The sequence below is a fragment of the Lissotriton helveticus genome, chromosome 6 (assembly GCF_964261635.1).
Source record: "Lissotriton helveticus chromosome 6, aLisHel1.1, whole genome shotgun sequence".
Taxonomy (NCBI): Eukaryota; Metazoa; Chordata; class Amphibia; order Caudata; family Salamandridae; genus Lissotriton; species Lissotriton helveticus.
Window position 1 is genome coordinate 227,105,644 of NC_136067.1, and position 16,217 is coordinate 227,121,860.

At 48.4% G+C, this 16,217-nt stretch overlaps 1 protein-coding gene across 14 annotated transcripts in view; it reads left to right on the forward strand.

Moving 5' to 3' along the window:
- Nucleotides 1–16,217, forward strand: part of TDRD6 (tudor domain containing 6) — a 2,679,339-nt gene that overhangs the window by 783,400 nt on the left and 1,879,722 nt on the right. The window lies entirely within an intron of this gene.

Below are 16,217 nucleotides of genomic sequence, written 5' to 3' on the forward strand. Positions count from 1 at the left end.
TTGTTCCACCTGTGGTAAGAAAAGGCTTTTTGTGGAGGATAAGCACAAAGACTGCATTTACTGCCTCTATCCTGACCACCAGGCTGCGGACTGTAAAATCTGTCGCACCTTTTCGGCCAAGACCCTCCGGGACCGTGAGGGAAGACTCTTGACATGGCTCCAGAAACTGAAAACCAGGAAAGATACTGTCTCCAGTGACAGTGAGGATGCAGCATCGATGGCTTCTTCAAGAAGGTCAGTGAAAAGGGGTAGGGGTTCCCCTTCACCTTCTATGGAAAGATCTTCCAAGGCCTCAAAAAAGACCCCCAGTGAGTCTGAGAGCCCAGGTTCCAGCAAATCTCCTCACCGAGGTGTAAAGGTGAGGGTAGGACCAGATTCGCCTTCTAAAGGTGAGAAGACTGTCACAGCCCTCAAAAAGCCTTCCTCCCAATCTTCTGAGAGGAGTTCCAAGTCCTCGACGACGAAGACGTCGACGACGGAGGTTCCGTTGACGAAAAAATCAGTCTGCATTGATGTCATCGACGATCCCGTCGACAGGGGAGTCGTCGACGAAGGTTCCGTCGACGGCGGTTTCTTCACCGAAGACGCCGATGACGAAGGTGCCGACGACTATGCCGCCGAAGGTGCCGACGACGGCAGTTCCAATCTCACCGTCGACGATGGTGTTGACGACGGTCTCGTCGACGAGGGCGTCGACGACGACTTTAACAATGACAACGGCTGGCGTGTCGACCGCTTCCTCTTCGACCCCGATTTCGTCGACGCGTATCCAACCGTCGACGACGGAACCGTCGACTATCTTATCCTCTGAAAAGAGAATTACCATTTCTGTGACACGAATCACGCCGGAGGTAACTTCTCCGCAGGCTGTCTCCTACTGTCAAAAATGCTTCTGCAAGAAGGAGATTCAGAGGAGGAGGACCAGGACTCCTACAGCTACGCTGATAGTCCCTCCCAACTTTTAGTCAAATGCCAGGACACGGACTCTGAGGGCGACTACGGACACAAGGATGTGAGCCATCATCAGTCAGCCCAGTCGCAACATCATGCTGAGCAGGAAATGGTTTCAGTGCCATCTTCTTTTCTCCAGGATCTGCATAAGATGCTGCAGGACTATAAATCTAAGGCGAGTGTGCCTATTCCGGTGCCGTCAACGCCAGTAACTCCTGCAGAGATGTCAGCCTCAGTAGTGACGCCTTCCATTCCAGCGCAAGTTTCCCCTCTGCCTCAAATGTCCATCCATCATGAGTCCTCCGGGTTACAAGACGTCCATGATTCCTCGGATAAGGGTCAGCAATCGGATCATGGCTCTATTCCCGATACTGAATATGACGAGTATATCATTCCGGATCCAGCTTCGCCAGTCCCAGATTCGGCGGATTCCCCGCCTGCAGACATTGGGGGCTTCCATTAGCTGATGGAGAGAGCCGCGGCGAGATTCAAATTAGCCATGCCTAAAGTTGCCACGGATTGCTTTTTATATGATTTCAAGGAGCCTTTTATGAAATCAACTAGGTCCATTCCTATTGTGGATCATGTGTGGAAGGAGGGCCTAAAAGCCATGAAAAACCCGGCGACGGTGGTCCCGGTGCTACCGCGTCTGGAGAAAAAATACTAGGCACCAGCTGATGGCCTGGCAGCCTTGACGGGTCATCCCAGACCAGACTCTGTGATCTCACAAGCTGCGCAGAGGAAATCCCGTAACCCCTCTGCTCCCTTAACAACTCCTCCGGACAAGGGAGGGCGGAGGTTGGATAATGTGGGGGGAAGAGATTCTCGTCGATGGCAAGTTTGTTGGTGCGAACGGCAAATGCCCAACATTCATGGGTAGATACGACCGCCAGCTTTGGTGTGATGTCGCTTCATACCTTGACCAGCTGCCTCCGGAATCTACGTCGGAGGCAAAGAAAATCTTACAGGAGGGAGAAGCAACATCGATGGAAATCATTGACTGCGCAATGGATATATATTTAAAAAAAAATAATAATTTTGTCCTCATTTGCCTGTACCTCTTGCCCAAAGACTGTGTAGCCAACCACCTGTTCGTGCGACCAGGTGTGGAACGCACCCACTATCACCACGTCATTGGGGACCAACCTGGCGGGAGACTAAATCTGGGTTTACTGAGGCTTTGGTGGCGAGTGGCGACTTGCCAAACCCATCCCAGACTCCATCAAGGTAGAAACTACCGCGGGCCCAATTCGTGTCTAACGGAACCGCCACAATGGACCCTGAAGTTTGAAGGCATAATCATAGGACCGGGGGAAAGAAGAAAAAAAAAAAAAACCCCGGTACATTAACACCAAGAAGATAAGAGGTTCCAAAAAGTGAGGTTTCTACTGCTGCAAAATCTAGCCAGATCTACCTTTGATGTTTCAAGTAGAGATGACCGCCAACTAGCATGTGTTATTACAGGAAACAGGTGGTCTGAGTCGATTGGGATGATTAAATTAAATTAAACTAAACACATAACAATTGTAATACATTTTGTTTGACTCAAATGAAAATTAAAAATAAATTGTTAAGAATATGAATTTGTATTTATTTCATACACAGATGCAGTTATTTCGCTTTTTACTGCATGTCTTTGTTTGTGATTATCCGTATTTCATTGAAACAATTAAACAGTCATTGCTCAATTGGTGCTCTCAGTGAGTGAAAAGGAAAGGGGAGTGGTAGGTGTGCGGGACGTGGTAAAGGTGGTGTGACAATATTAAATCACATTACAATTGTTACGCCTTTACAATTAAGTTGCTGGTTGTGTTCCCAAATCACATCACACATAGGTAAGAGCGGATCATTCGTTTGTTCCTATGGTGTGTCGGGTTTGGCGCGGTCTACGTTTCGACCCCCAGTGTTTAAGGGTTATTCTTCCCTCATGTTGGGGTCTTCATCAGGACATATAGGAGAGCCTAGAAAACAGGACAATGCCTTGTTTTAATGATTGGAAGGTGATGTGTTGACATTAGGAATGGGAATCATTTACAAAAAGTTACCTACAAGGTGGCTGGCGTCGAAAAATTCATACGTCGCTTCATGGGCATCGGTGTGCTCCAGTATATGTCAGAGTCTAAAAGGAAAGAGGGGGGGGATTAGGGCAGGAATGCTTATTTCTTGTACTTGTCTACCTAGGAGTGAAGGACACATAGATATGTTCCACTTACTGTTGTATGGCGTCTTATATACAATGCTGGCCGGAATTCTTGGGGTGGGCTTCCGAAATATGCTGCACGTCTTTCTGAGGAAAACATGTAACAGACATTCAGATAAGATTCCAGTTGACCCGTTGTAGCGTGTTGTACACGAAGTCATGGATTAAACCGTTTTATTAAAAATTAGCCCTTAAAGGACTTAAAGGACACCCTAATGTAGGTACATATCTCCTTTTCCGATTATCAGGAGATTGTGAGAATGCCCATATACCAACCAAAGTCAATGACCTCTTGTAATGAATATAACTCTGTTGATGTGGATTCATGGTGAGAGGGCTATAACCCTGTTGATCACTTTTTTATAACTCTGTGCGAAAATACACCTATTCTAGAAAATGACTATACAAAACCAAATATGAGATGATGTAATATACAGTGTTTTCACATACTGTAGATAACATACTTGTAATATGTATGCATGCGGATTTTCACCTGTTAAGGATAGAGGGACTACGACTTGTATTATGCATCAACGCTCTGCATGTAACGTTATTCTATGCGCATGCTCCAAATCACAATGACGACCCTCTGTCCAAATAACCACCATCTCGGTATAAATGTCGTATATCAATACAAGCTCTCCATGCATCACAATGTGAGCTCCTGGCCCCCCTTTCATTTCAACTTCAGACACTTTATCATCAGTCCCTCGTAGGCTAGCAATAGACTTCTGAACACTTCCCATCTAAAGCCGCCCATTGGACACCCGAGCCGAGCCTCCTTTCCTATACTAGCATCTAGCGGCTGCACCGCGAGCAGCCACAATCAGAGTGGAGCCGACGGGTGCAGTCCGCAGCAGACGCGAAGACAAAACGAAGATAAAACGGTATGTCTTAAGTCCCAGACCGAGCCCCACAAAGGTTTTCAATCAATATTGTGCTGAACGTGTAACGCTGCAGGTCGCAGCATACGCAAAGCTTTAACGGCAGGTCACATTCCCCGACCGAGTACTCATGAAGGGATTTAATGAACATTGTGTACAACGCCATGGTTACAAGCTCCGTGCACCACCATCTCTTACGATCAATCCGTACTAAGTCCTTTAAGGGCTAATTTTTAATAAAACGGTTTAATCCATGACTTCGTGTACAACACACTACAACGGGTCAACTGGAATCTCATCTGAATGTCTGTTACATGTTTTCCTCAGAAAGACGTGCAGCATATTTCGGAAGCCCACCCCAAGAATTCCGGCCAGCATTGTATATAAGACGCCATACAACAGTAAGTGGAACATATCTGTGTCCTTCACTCCTAGGTAGACAACTACAAGAAATAAGCATTCCTGCCCTAATCCCCCCTCCCTCTTTCCTTTTAGACTCTGACATATACTGGAGCACACCGATGCCCATGAAGCGACGTATGAATTTTTCTACGCCAGCCACCTTGTAGGTAACTTTTTGTAAATGATTCCCATTCCTAATGTCAACACATCACCTTCCAATCATTAAAACAAGGCATTGTCCTGTTTTCTAGGCTCTCCTATATGTCCTGATGAAGACCCCAACATGAGGGAAGAATAACCCTTAAACACTGGGGGTCGAAACGTAGACCGCGCCAAAGCCGACACACCATAGGAACAAACGAATGATCCGCTCTTACCTATGTGTGATGTGATTTGGGAACACAACCAGCAACTTAATTGTAAAGGCGTAACAATTGTAATGTGATGTAATATTGTCACACCACCTTTACCACGTCCCGCACACCTACCACTCCCCTTTCCTTTTCACTCACTGAGAGCACCAATTGAGCAATGACTGTTTAATTGTTTTAATGAAATACGGATAATCAAAAACAAAGACATGCAGTAAAAAGCGAAATAACTGCATCTGTGTATGAAATAAATACAAATTCATATTCTTAACAATTTATTTTTAATTTTCATTTGAGTCAAACAAAATGTATTACAATTGTGATGTGTTTAGTTTAATTTAATTTAATCATCCCAATCGACTCAGACCACCTGTTTCCTGTAATTACTTTATGACCCAGGTCCATGAGCTACGAGGGCACACCCCTTTACTACTCATAAACTACTTGACAACTCGCTCAACCTCTTATTTGTGACTGAGACCTGGCTGCACACTCATTGCGCTCCCACTATTGAGTTAGCTATCCCCAGGGGCTTTAAAATCACGAGGGTAGATCGCAGCTCTGGTAGGGGAGGAGGACTGGCAGTCATCTATAGAGACAAATGGTCTTTGACCAAGGAAAGCACTGGGGCCATCAAGGATGGGGAAGTATTGGAATTCTCAATTGCCCTCACGCCTAATTTCACCCTAGGCGGGATTCTTATCTATCGCCCTCCGGGCGCTTTGGGCTCCTTCATCCCATCATTGGAGGAATTAGTGGTCCAGAGAGCGCTGAGATTCCCTAGGTTCCTGCTCCTGGGGGACCTTAACATACATACGGATGTCCCTACAGCCCCTGGGGTCAGTGACCTTGTGGAACTATGCACTTTAGCACAGTTAAAAATGCAAGGGCCGAATATTACTCATAGCGGAGGCCACTGCCTCGACTTGGTATATTCCAATTTTGATGTCACCATCAAAACTCCTTTCCCAGTTACATGGTCGGACCATTTCTTGGTAAACTTCTCCTGGGTCACGGATAGGGCTCGCGCCACAGCTGATAAACAGCAGACCCCATTCCCCCCTAGGATTAGCATCCCAGCCCTGGCAACCTCCCTATCCCATACTCTGCCGGAGAAATCGGGAAACCTCGAAGAAGCGGTCGAGAATTTCTCGTCATGGATCAGCTCCTCCGCAAGTCAGATATCGCATACTAAAGCAAAGATCCGCCCACGAGTCACTCCGGCATCCCCATGGTACACGGAACAGCTTAAAAGTCTAAAAATAAACTGTAAACTGTTAGAAAGAGTGTGGAGAAGGGAGTATTGCCCCTTAGCTAAGGCAAAACTACGAGCAGGGCAAAAAGATTACTACGCTGCTATTAAAATAGCCAAGGGAAACTACTATGCAGATAGGATCCTTAAAGCGAAAAATAATAGTAAAGAAATATTTGCCATAGTAAAAAGCTTCACATCCCCGGTGGCAGAAACTCAAGCAGCCCCCCCTCAGAGGAGTGGTGTGAAAAACTGTTCACTCACTTTCTTGACAAAATGAAGAAAATTCAGGTCAGCCTTAAGATTATTGGCCCTGCCCAACCCCCACCTGCTCAGGCCACACATGAACAGGATACCTCCCCCCTCCTCCCCATTCCTTCTATTAACACAAAGACCAAAGAAGTAATGTGTTCTTTCGCAGAGGTTGAGGTGAAGGATGTGTTGTCCATTTTAAAGGCGCTCAAATCGGGTTCCCCGGCGGACCCCTGTCCGGCCAGAGTTTTGAGTGGAGTGGCGGAAGTCATTGCACCGATTGTTACTGACCTGGTTAACGAATCCCTTTCAACAAGTAACGTACCATCCCAGTGGAAGCAAGCCAAACTTCTCCCACTTATTAAAAAACCTTCCGCAGACCCTCTGGATGCATCCAACTACAGACCCATCTCCCTGCTTCCAGCAATAGCCAAAGTCTGTGAGAAAGTGGCATTTCGTCAACTTGAGAGGTTCGTGAAATCTACGGGGGCATTACACTCTGCCCAGTCAAGTTTCCGCTCCACCTTTAGCACCGAGACCGCGCTGGTGGAGGTCACTGAGGCTATTAGGGACTGTTTGGACGGAGGCGGCAGAGCGGCCCTAATTTTGTTGGACCTCTCTGCCGCGTTCGACACGGTTCCTCACGCCCAGCTGATCTCTAGGCTTGAGGACATTGGCATCACTGGCGCCGCTCTCAAGTGGGTTAAGTCCTTCCTCACGGACCGTTTTCAACAAATCTGGCTCCCTCCTTACCAGTCATCGATTAGCAGGGTGGACACTGGAGTCCCCCAAGGGTCGACTCTAAGCCCCCTGCTCTTCAATGTATACCTGACCCCCCTGGTACATCTTGCAGAGAGTCTGGGTGCCAAAATAATGGCCTACGCCGATGACACCCAGCTTCTCTTCACGTGGGACAAGAGCAACCTTGATACAATGAGAATCCAATCATGCTTGTCCTCAGTATTTGCCTGGCTGGCCAAGGCTGAGCTCAAATGCAACGAGGACAAGTCGGAGATTCTCTTGTATGGCCAATTCCCGGTGGGATTTAGGGAATCTATCTGGCCCACTGGATTGCCGTGCCCATCTGGAAACTGTGGAGTTGCAAAAAACCTAGGGATATGGTTCGGCGCCGACCTGTGCTTTCGAGATCAGATCTCGAGACTGGCGGGAACCTGTTATGGGACTCTGGTTACCCTCCGGAAGTTCTTCCCACTTCTCCCCCAAGAAGCGAAGGAAACAGTGGCTAGAGCACTCATTCTTTCGCGCCTGGATTACGCTAACGCACTTTATGTGGGCACTCCTGACTTCCTGCTTCGCAAACTGCAGGTAGTCCAGAACGCGACAGTGAGGCTCCTATTTAGCATCCCTAAATGCCATAGTGTACGAAGACAACTGGCGGATCTTCACTGGCTTCCAGTTGCTCTTAGAGTGCGCTTTAAGATCCTAACACCGGCCTTTAAGGCCTTACACGGACCATGCCCACCATACCTCAGTGCCAGGTTTGCCTTCTATCATCCCCCGCGACAATTGAGATCTGCCTCCCTCAGACATCTGGTCACTCCCAGATTTAAAAGAGCTCGTCTGGAGGGAAAATCCATGACGGTCAGAGCTGCCCAGCTTTGGAATAGCCTCCCTGACCATCTGAGACACACGACAAACCTTACTTATTTTAAAACATCTTAAAACTTTTTTATTCAAGCAACTCATGTAATTCACATGTCCTCTCTTGTTATGTTATCCCTTTTTACTTTCTGACACTGAATCCTCTCTCGCGCCAGGACAGTCTCGACTAGCAGTGCGCGCTACAAGAAATATATAACATAACATAACATGTGTTGGCGCCTTGGAGTCAACCCAAAATTTACATATCTGACGCCGAGCGAGTAAAATTGCATAAAACAGTAACGGCCTTGCTATGCCAGTCACATTATCAACCATTCCAGAGATTATCAGTGTTAGTGTACAGGTTAAGGATACTTTAAGTATCGAGCCCAGTGTAGCCATGACTTCCGCCCAGAAAGCCTTGATTGGAGGGCAGTCCATAAACATGTGAACGTCTGATGCGCCCTGGAGACTACACTTATTACAACATTTACCAGCTTGAAACTTTGCCAGCTTTTGTGGTGACCAATAGGCTCTATGTAGCGTGAAAAGGTGGTTCCGCCTCAACCATGCTGGTTTAACAGTTTTATAAAGAAGAGTGAATGATCTTATCCACCAGTCTTCTCCTTGAAGGTGCATATCCTCCACCCATATTTCATCAGGAAGGTCAAAGTCTCCATCCACCTCCTCCAATATTGCCCAATACCAATGTGCCACCTCTTTGCCCCCCTGAGGTTTCTCCACCAGCTGTTGTTCTAACACACTACACCTCTCCACTAGGGCATTCTTTTGAAGAAGCTCTCTAGACCAGCTTACTAGTTGTATGTATTTAAATCTTGATAGCCTTGGGCCTACCTTTTCAAACAGTTTATCCCATGATATTAATGCCCCACCAGCCATCAAGTCTCCCCATCTCATTATCCCCCCTCTCGTAGTGGTATCGAGAGGTTATCACCCAGGCACCGGGGGAGCCCCGGGGAACCCCAGATTGGAGCCAAATTTGAGTAGTAGGCCAGCCTAGTCGACCTCTTAATCCTTGTCCAGGCTCTGGCTAGCGACTGCAAAACCTTCAACCTCACCTTCTTGAAAAACTTCGGTTCTCCAAATTTAAATAAAAACCCGTCCATTGGCAGGCCCGTTCCGATTAACATGTGTAGGAGAGTGGGGTCTGTAATCCCATGGCCACCCCAGATTTTTGGTTTTTTTGCTTCACTGATTTACGACTTTCCCTGGCTGTGGGCCTGCTAATCAGACCCACAGCCTAGCTGTTCTCTCTCTAAATTACAACCATGTACCTTAGGTGCATTTTACCAATTGGTACTGGGCCACCTTATCAGTCCCTGTACAGCATACCTTAGGTATCCAGGGCATAGGTGTACCCAGGGCCTACCAGGGGCTGAAGCATGTATTATGCCACCCCTGGCTGACCACCCAAACAGACACAACTGGCTGCACGACAGCTGGGGCAAGGTGGTGTAAACACCCTTTGCTTTAGATATAGTATTCCTATATCTAACCCTAAAATGGACACATATATTCCTATCAGTCACTCCTATGGCAGGCCTTATCAATCCTGAAGGCAGAGTGCTTGGAATTATGTGAGATGGTGCTCTGGCATGAGCTGAGCCCGTTTGCAGCTTGCGGAACCAAGTCCAAATAGCTGTTCCATGATAACGCTATACCATATACTCTTAAGTGCATTATAATCCTCGCGGTTAAATGCTAACTTTGGTATAGCTTTATCAAAACATGTCGAGTAAGGTGTCATACGAATTGGAATACTAACCCCTCGCCAATTCTGGCGACGGGGTTAGCATTCCACCCTTCTAGAGGGACACGACATGTATGTAACTGTGAACCCCGGTTAAAGTCAGACATAGCCTCAGCTCCACAAAATGGATGCTGCCACCGAGACACAAGTCTGCCCTCCTGCTGCTGGGAGTCCTTCCAGCAACGGAGGCATGGACAAAGGGTTTCCTGTCAGGGGCAGTGCCAGCACCATCCAAGACAGGATTTTGTGTATTCCAGGTAGGCAGGGCTGAAAGGAAGGTGACTGCAAGTGGCATCCCGGTGCTCACTGTGCATATGCCGACTCAAACCAGTTCCTGGGGCACACCAGCCCCTGAGCTGGGGAGAGACCGGACAAAGGAGAGGGGTGTAACCACCCCCCTCCTAGTCCCACCCATAGGGCAGGACTTAGTCGCGTGCCAGCCCCTTTTTCTTAGTATAAAGATAGGAGCAGGCCCCCTTCCCAAATTAGATAATTCTGAATCTTGAAACTACTTTCCACGAAAGGAACTCTTGACTCTTCTGAAGACTCTCCCTTGTGGCTAAGGAGTAGCCACCCTGCACCAGCAGGCACCATCGAAGCTCTTGCGGTTTGCTGAAGTCCATCCTCCGGATCAAGACTGCCCAGCTCGACGAGACCCGGATTCCCTGCCATCTCTGACCTCTAGCTACATCATCCAGCACAGCTGAGATTCGTGGGTGCGACGAGACCCGTGGGACCGGCCATCTTCAAGACCTGCACGACGCTTCTCCAGCACGACCCCCGAGAGACCCTCGCGTAAGTGCACTGGGGTTTGAGAAGCCCTAACCCTAAGCAGCTCCAGCACCGAAGTCCAGCCTCCCAGCATCCACGAGATCTGCGTGGGGCCCTTCTGCTTCTTTGCTGCTTGCCACGTTGTCCGGTCTCTTGCCCGTTGGCTAGTGACCCTCTTGACGACGTACCACGACGATTTCACCGCTGGTCTGGTTGCTCCAGACTGGCCCTTGCTCCCCTCCAACAGAGGAGCACCCTGGACCCTCCTGGTACACTCCAGACGCCATCTTGAGTCCACCGCGTGGGCTTGCCTTTGCCAAGGCTTGTTGCTCCAATCCTGGTTTCAGCAGCGCCGACAGCAGACACCCTCGTGGGACAGCTCGCCCCTCCATCCTGGTCGCCGACAACGCCTCCTGGTCCGAGAGACTGCAGAGCCAAGCGTCGCCCACTCACCTGGTCGAGGTGCCCTCATCCGGTGCCATCCTGGTGCCCATCTGATCACTGGCTAGTGATCAAGAACTGAGTCCCCTCTGCTTTCAGGTCATCTTCAACTCCGATCCAGGCTTGGATCCCATCGATCTTCATCACTGGTCGCCTGCCAGCAACTTCTTCTTTCAGGCTCCATAGACTGTAACGAGGATTCCCGACGTCTTTTGAACCCTATGCAGCCGCAGCCCCTGGGCTAGGTAACTCGAGCATTTCGGTGCTCCAACGTAGGTTCACTATCTAAGTGTCCAGATCCTTTTTCGTTTTCAGCCTAACTGGTCGGATTCGTCCGATAACACTAACTTTACGAAATCTAGCATCCATAGACTTTGTCCCGCATCCCGCGTGAGAGTGCACACTCTGCACCCGATCTCCCTAGGCCTCCTGCTCCTAACCTTAGGGTTCAGTAGTGTAGTCCTAGCGATCCTGAAGCCTCTGGATCTTGTTACTTACCTGCTAGTATTTCGCATTCCACTTTTGTAGTATATGGTTTTTCGTGCCCCTCGGGCATTTGTGTAAATTGTGCAACAATAAGTATTTTCGTAAGAGTTTTGTATTGTGCTTAGCTCCCTGACTCATAAAGAGTTCAGGGTAGAACTGTTATTAATAAATATCCTATATTTTTATAACAACTTGTGTGGTGTCCTTTCACTGGGTGTTCAAGGGGTATATGTGATGGTAAAACAGCTGGCTTAACACGCCCTCTAGAGTTTAGCCTGAAGACTTCTCGTGTCCATGCTACTAGGATAGCTGGTCTGAAAGGTTGACTTACAACCAATCATCAATAAGGGTTGTTTGGTATGATACAAAGTGATCACTAGAATATTTTATTTATTTAGCGATTTATAGAGCGCCTGGTGACCCGGAGGCATCCCCGCGCTGTAGCATTTGTGGAGGCCAGAGGGGAGAATAGTGAGCACTATATATCAGGCCAACTTCTCACAACATGGCCTTATACATTCTCCCTACTGATGAATCTGTTGGGGTTTTCAGAAGCATTCTGGAGAATAACTGAAAAGCCCAGGCGTAGTATTGTATGTCTGGGAGGGAGAGCCCGCCCTTTTCTCTCCTCCTCCTCAGTTTCTTCCAAGCTATCCGAGTTGCCTTATAGTTCCAAATGAATGCATTAATGTCCTGTTGACATTTCATAATTTGTTTTGGCTCGAAGACTGCGCAATGGATATTGCGATGACGGCGACCCGTTCATTGGCTGGGACGGCAGTCCTCCGCTGCCAAGGGTGGCTCAAAGCTACTTGGTTTAGGCCTGAAATTCAAAACAAGGACCTGGATCTTCCCTTTGATGGGGAAGCATTATTTGGCAAGCCTGTTGACGACACTCTTCAGGACATAAAAAAGGACAGAGACTGCCAGGTCCTTAGGGACCCTTCAATACAAAAAGTCTCCTTTTAAAGGATCCCGAGGTAGAGGTGGTAACTACAGAGGATCCTATCACCAACAACGCTATTCCTCCACGGGCTCCGGTTCCCAGCAATACCGTCAGCCTTATCAACAGCGGCAAGGCCAGTCTACCAACTACTCCAGGCCTTACAATAAGGGGAAACAGGCTGGACGAGGACGAGATTCGTCCAAACGCCAATAGCGGCCTCGTGGCTCTGCCTACTGGACCCTCCTTCAAGAGATCATCAGTTGGAGGCAGGGTCACCAAATACCTTCACAACTGGTCCAGGATAACATCGGACCGTTGGGTGCTCAACATCATTCGGAAAGGGCATACCCTGGAATTCACGCAAGTCCCTCCACCCAAGCCCCCGGCAGCCATTCCATCGCAACACCAGCGTCTCCTGCGACTCGAGGTCCAACAGATGCTCCGGAAAGGAGCGATAGAGCCGGTCCCTGCAAACCAAAGGGGACAAGGATTTTATTCCAGGTTCTTCCTGGTGAAGAAGACCCAAGAAAAGTGGCGCCCCATTTTAGACCTCAGGGAGCTAAACACCTATCTCATCTTCCTGTCCTTCCGGATGGTCTCTCTCCAGGACATCTTGAAGCTCATCTGCCCGGGGGATTTCATGGCCACGCTCAATCTCGAAGATGAGTATTTCCACATTCCGATTCACCCAGCACACAGAAGGTTTCTGCGATTCACAGTAGCCAAGAGCCATTTTCAGTTATGGGTCTTGCCCTTTGGACTCCGTTCAGCCTCAATAATTTTCACAAAGGTGCTGGCGCCAGTAGCAGCTTTCCTGCGAAGGAACCATTTCCAGGTCTTCCCCTACCTGGACGACTGGTTACTGAAGGCTCCGTCCAGGGAGGCAGCGGTGGAGGCTGTTCTAGCTTGTACCAATTTGTTTCAGAATCTGGGTCTCACTCCGAACAACGAGAAGTCTTCCCTGCTCCCGTCCAGGAAGGCTCGCTTCCTGGGAGCCATCTTGGATTCCAAGCTCTCAAGAGCCTTCCCTACTCTGGAAAGGAGAGACTAATTACAAACCCTGGCTCAGGACTTACGCACAAAAAAGTGTCTTTCAGTTCGCCGCTACAAGTCTCTGCTGGGGGTGATTTCATCGTGTATCCCACTAATTCCCCATTGCAGACTAAGAATGCGTCCTCTGCAGGAGCAACTAGACAACCAGTGGCAGCAGGTCCACGGTTCATTCGAGGACAGAGTGATGATCACTCCAAGCATGAAGGAAGCAGCTTTATGGTGGACAAATCCAGACAACTTGTCCCAAGGTCTATCCTTCGCAAGCGACCCGTCTCCGCAAGTGATAACGGATGAGTCATTGGAGGGTTGGGGGGCAGTGATGCAAGACCTGCATGTCAGCGGTCATTGGTCGCCCCAGGAGAAACGCCTCCACATCAACCTGTTAGAGCTACGGGCGATACGACTGGCTCTGCAAGCTTTTCTTCCTCGCCTGAAAGGTTCACATGTGCTTATCAGGACGGACAACACCACGGCCATGCACTATGTGAACAAGGAAGGGGGAACTAGATCTCGTCCATTGTCGCAAGAAGCTCAGCAGATATGGGAATGGGCGATCCTTCAGAGGGTTTAGCTGAGAGCGGAACACTTGCCAGGCGTCCTCAACGAAAACGCCGACAGACAGAGCAGGTCATCCTCAGTCAGCCATGAATGGGAATTGAATTAGAGAGTCTTGGAGGAGGTCTTCAACCAGTGGGGCAGACCAGAGATCGATCTTTTTGCCACTCTGACCAACAAGAAATGCCGGTTTTATGCAAGCAGGCTTCCCCATCGGGGTTCTCTGGAGAGTGCGCTTTCGATAGCATGGTCGAGGACATTTATCTACGCTGTTCCTCCCATACCTCTGATCCCACGACTCATCAGGAAGATCAAGGTGGAGCCGTGCAGGATGATCCTTATAGCCCCTGCGTGGCTGAGGCAGTTCTGGTTCACGGAACTCCATCTGCTCTTGATAACCCCTCCTCTTCCTTTGGAGGTACTTCCAGATCTCCTTACGATGTCAGAGGGACAAGTTTGGCACCCGGATCCGCAGTCCCTACACCTGACTGCATGGCTCCTGAGCAGCGAGAATTTATGAACCTACCCATTTCTAGTGAGATTAAGGAGGTCCTTTCTCAGGCGAGAGCTCCTTCTACGAACAGGACTTACCATCTTAAGTGGAAGAGATTCTGTTGCTGGTGCAAGAAAGAAGGCATTGATCCTTTCGCTTCCAAGCCTCATCAGATCCTTCCTCATCTGCTGTCCTTGGCCAAATCGGGACTTGCCCATTCATCAATTAAGGTCCACTTGGCGGCAATGTCGAGATTTAGGAAGACTGGCTCTGGACCCTCCTTGTGGTCATCCAGAATTGTCAAACAATTTCTAAAGGGATTGTTCAGAGTTTATCCACCAGTGAGACCACCGCCTCCAACATGGCATCTGAATCTAGTCTTTTCTCAACTCATGAAGAGCCCGTTTGAACCAATCCATCGTTCTGACATGAAATACCTTTCATGGAAATTGGCTCTCCTCGCTCTCACGTCGGCTAGGCGTGCGGGTGAATTACAGGACTTGACTTCCCAAGAACCTTTCCTTCAATTCAAAAGAAACAATGTCATCATGAGAACTAGCCCGAGGTTTATGCCTAAAGTCCCCTCGGACTTCCATTTGATTGAGCCGGTCATTCTGAAGGCGTTCTTTCCTCAACCGGCTACACCAGCAGAGAGGGCATTACATTCGCTCGATGTGCAGCAGTGTTTGAAATTCTACTTGGAGCGTACTAAGAGTTTTCGGAAAACCTCTCAGTTATTTGTTGCCTTCGGAGGTCCAAGCAAGGGCCTTCCTCTTTCCAAGCAGGGCATTTCCAGATGGATCACGAGTGCCATTCTGCATTGTCACACTGCTGCAGGAAAACCTCTGACTGGAAAGGTTCGAGCGCATTCCATAAGATCTGTGGGTTCTTCCACAGCCCTCTTCGCAGGGGTACAGATCAGACATTTGCAGAGCTGCTACCTGGAGCAGCGTTCACACATTTACCAGGCATTACTGCATGGAGTCCCTACAACAAGGTGATGTGGCAGTAGGACAGGCTGTCCTGAGGAACCTCTTCCAATGAGTGGTGAGCTTTCCTTTCCTTTCTTTCCCACCTTCCGTCTTTCACATTTTGTATCTTTGTCATGTTGCCTATTGCTATATTATGATGATGCAAAATGTGGTTTTGTTGCTAACTGCTTGCTACTCGGATACAAAGCATGGGAATCTATGAAACTTTCATAGATTCCCATGCGCCCGCCCACCTCTCCGAGGAAAGCTCAGCCTACAACGGATATGGTGTCTAAGTACACAACGGCTATGAAAATCTGAGGCTCTGAGGTTCCTTCAGGAAGGTTCTAAGGGGTGAGGCACTTCTGATTGGCTGAGGCCTGAGTTTGGTCTCTTTTACACAAAGAGGGTGATATGCTACAAAAGGGAATGAGGCCTAGGCCTTTTTCCTTGGTCTTTTGTACCTACAGCTATGGTATTTTGTTACCGAGACTCTCATTCCGACGACGGGGAATGATACAAAGCATGGGAATCTATGAAAGTTACCAATACTGGGGAACCAAAGTTACAGGTAAGTAACTTGTTTTCTTTCTAATGTTTGTACATCTGGCCCCCAGATTATTCCTTAAATAAACATATCATTTCTTTCAATAAATGCTATGTTACTATTATTTTCCTTAACTTGAGCTATCTAAAGGCATACTCTCTGGTGGCCTTATATTTTATAACACTTTTTCTCGTTTCAAATTCATGTCCTGACGCTGACCTGTATTATGACTTGGCAGTGCCCCATAATTGCCAAATGTTGGAAGAAGA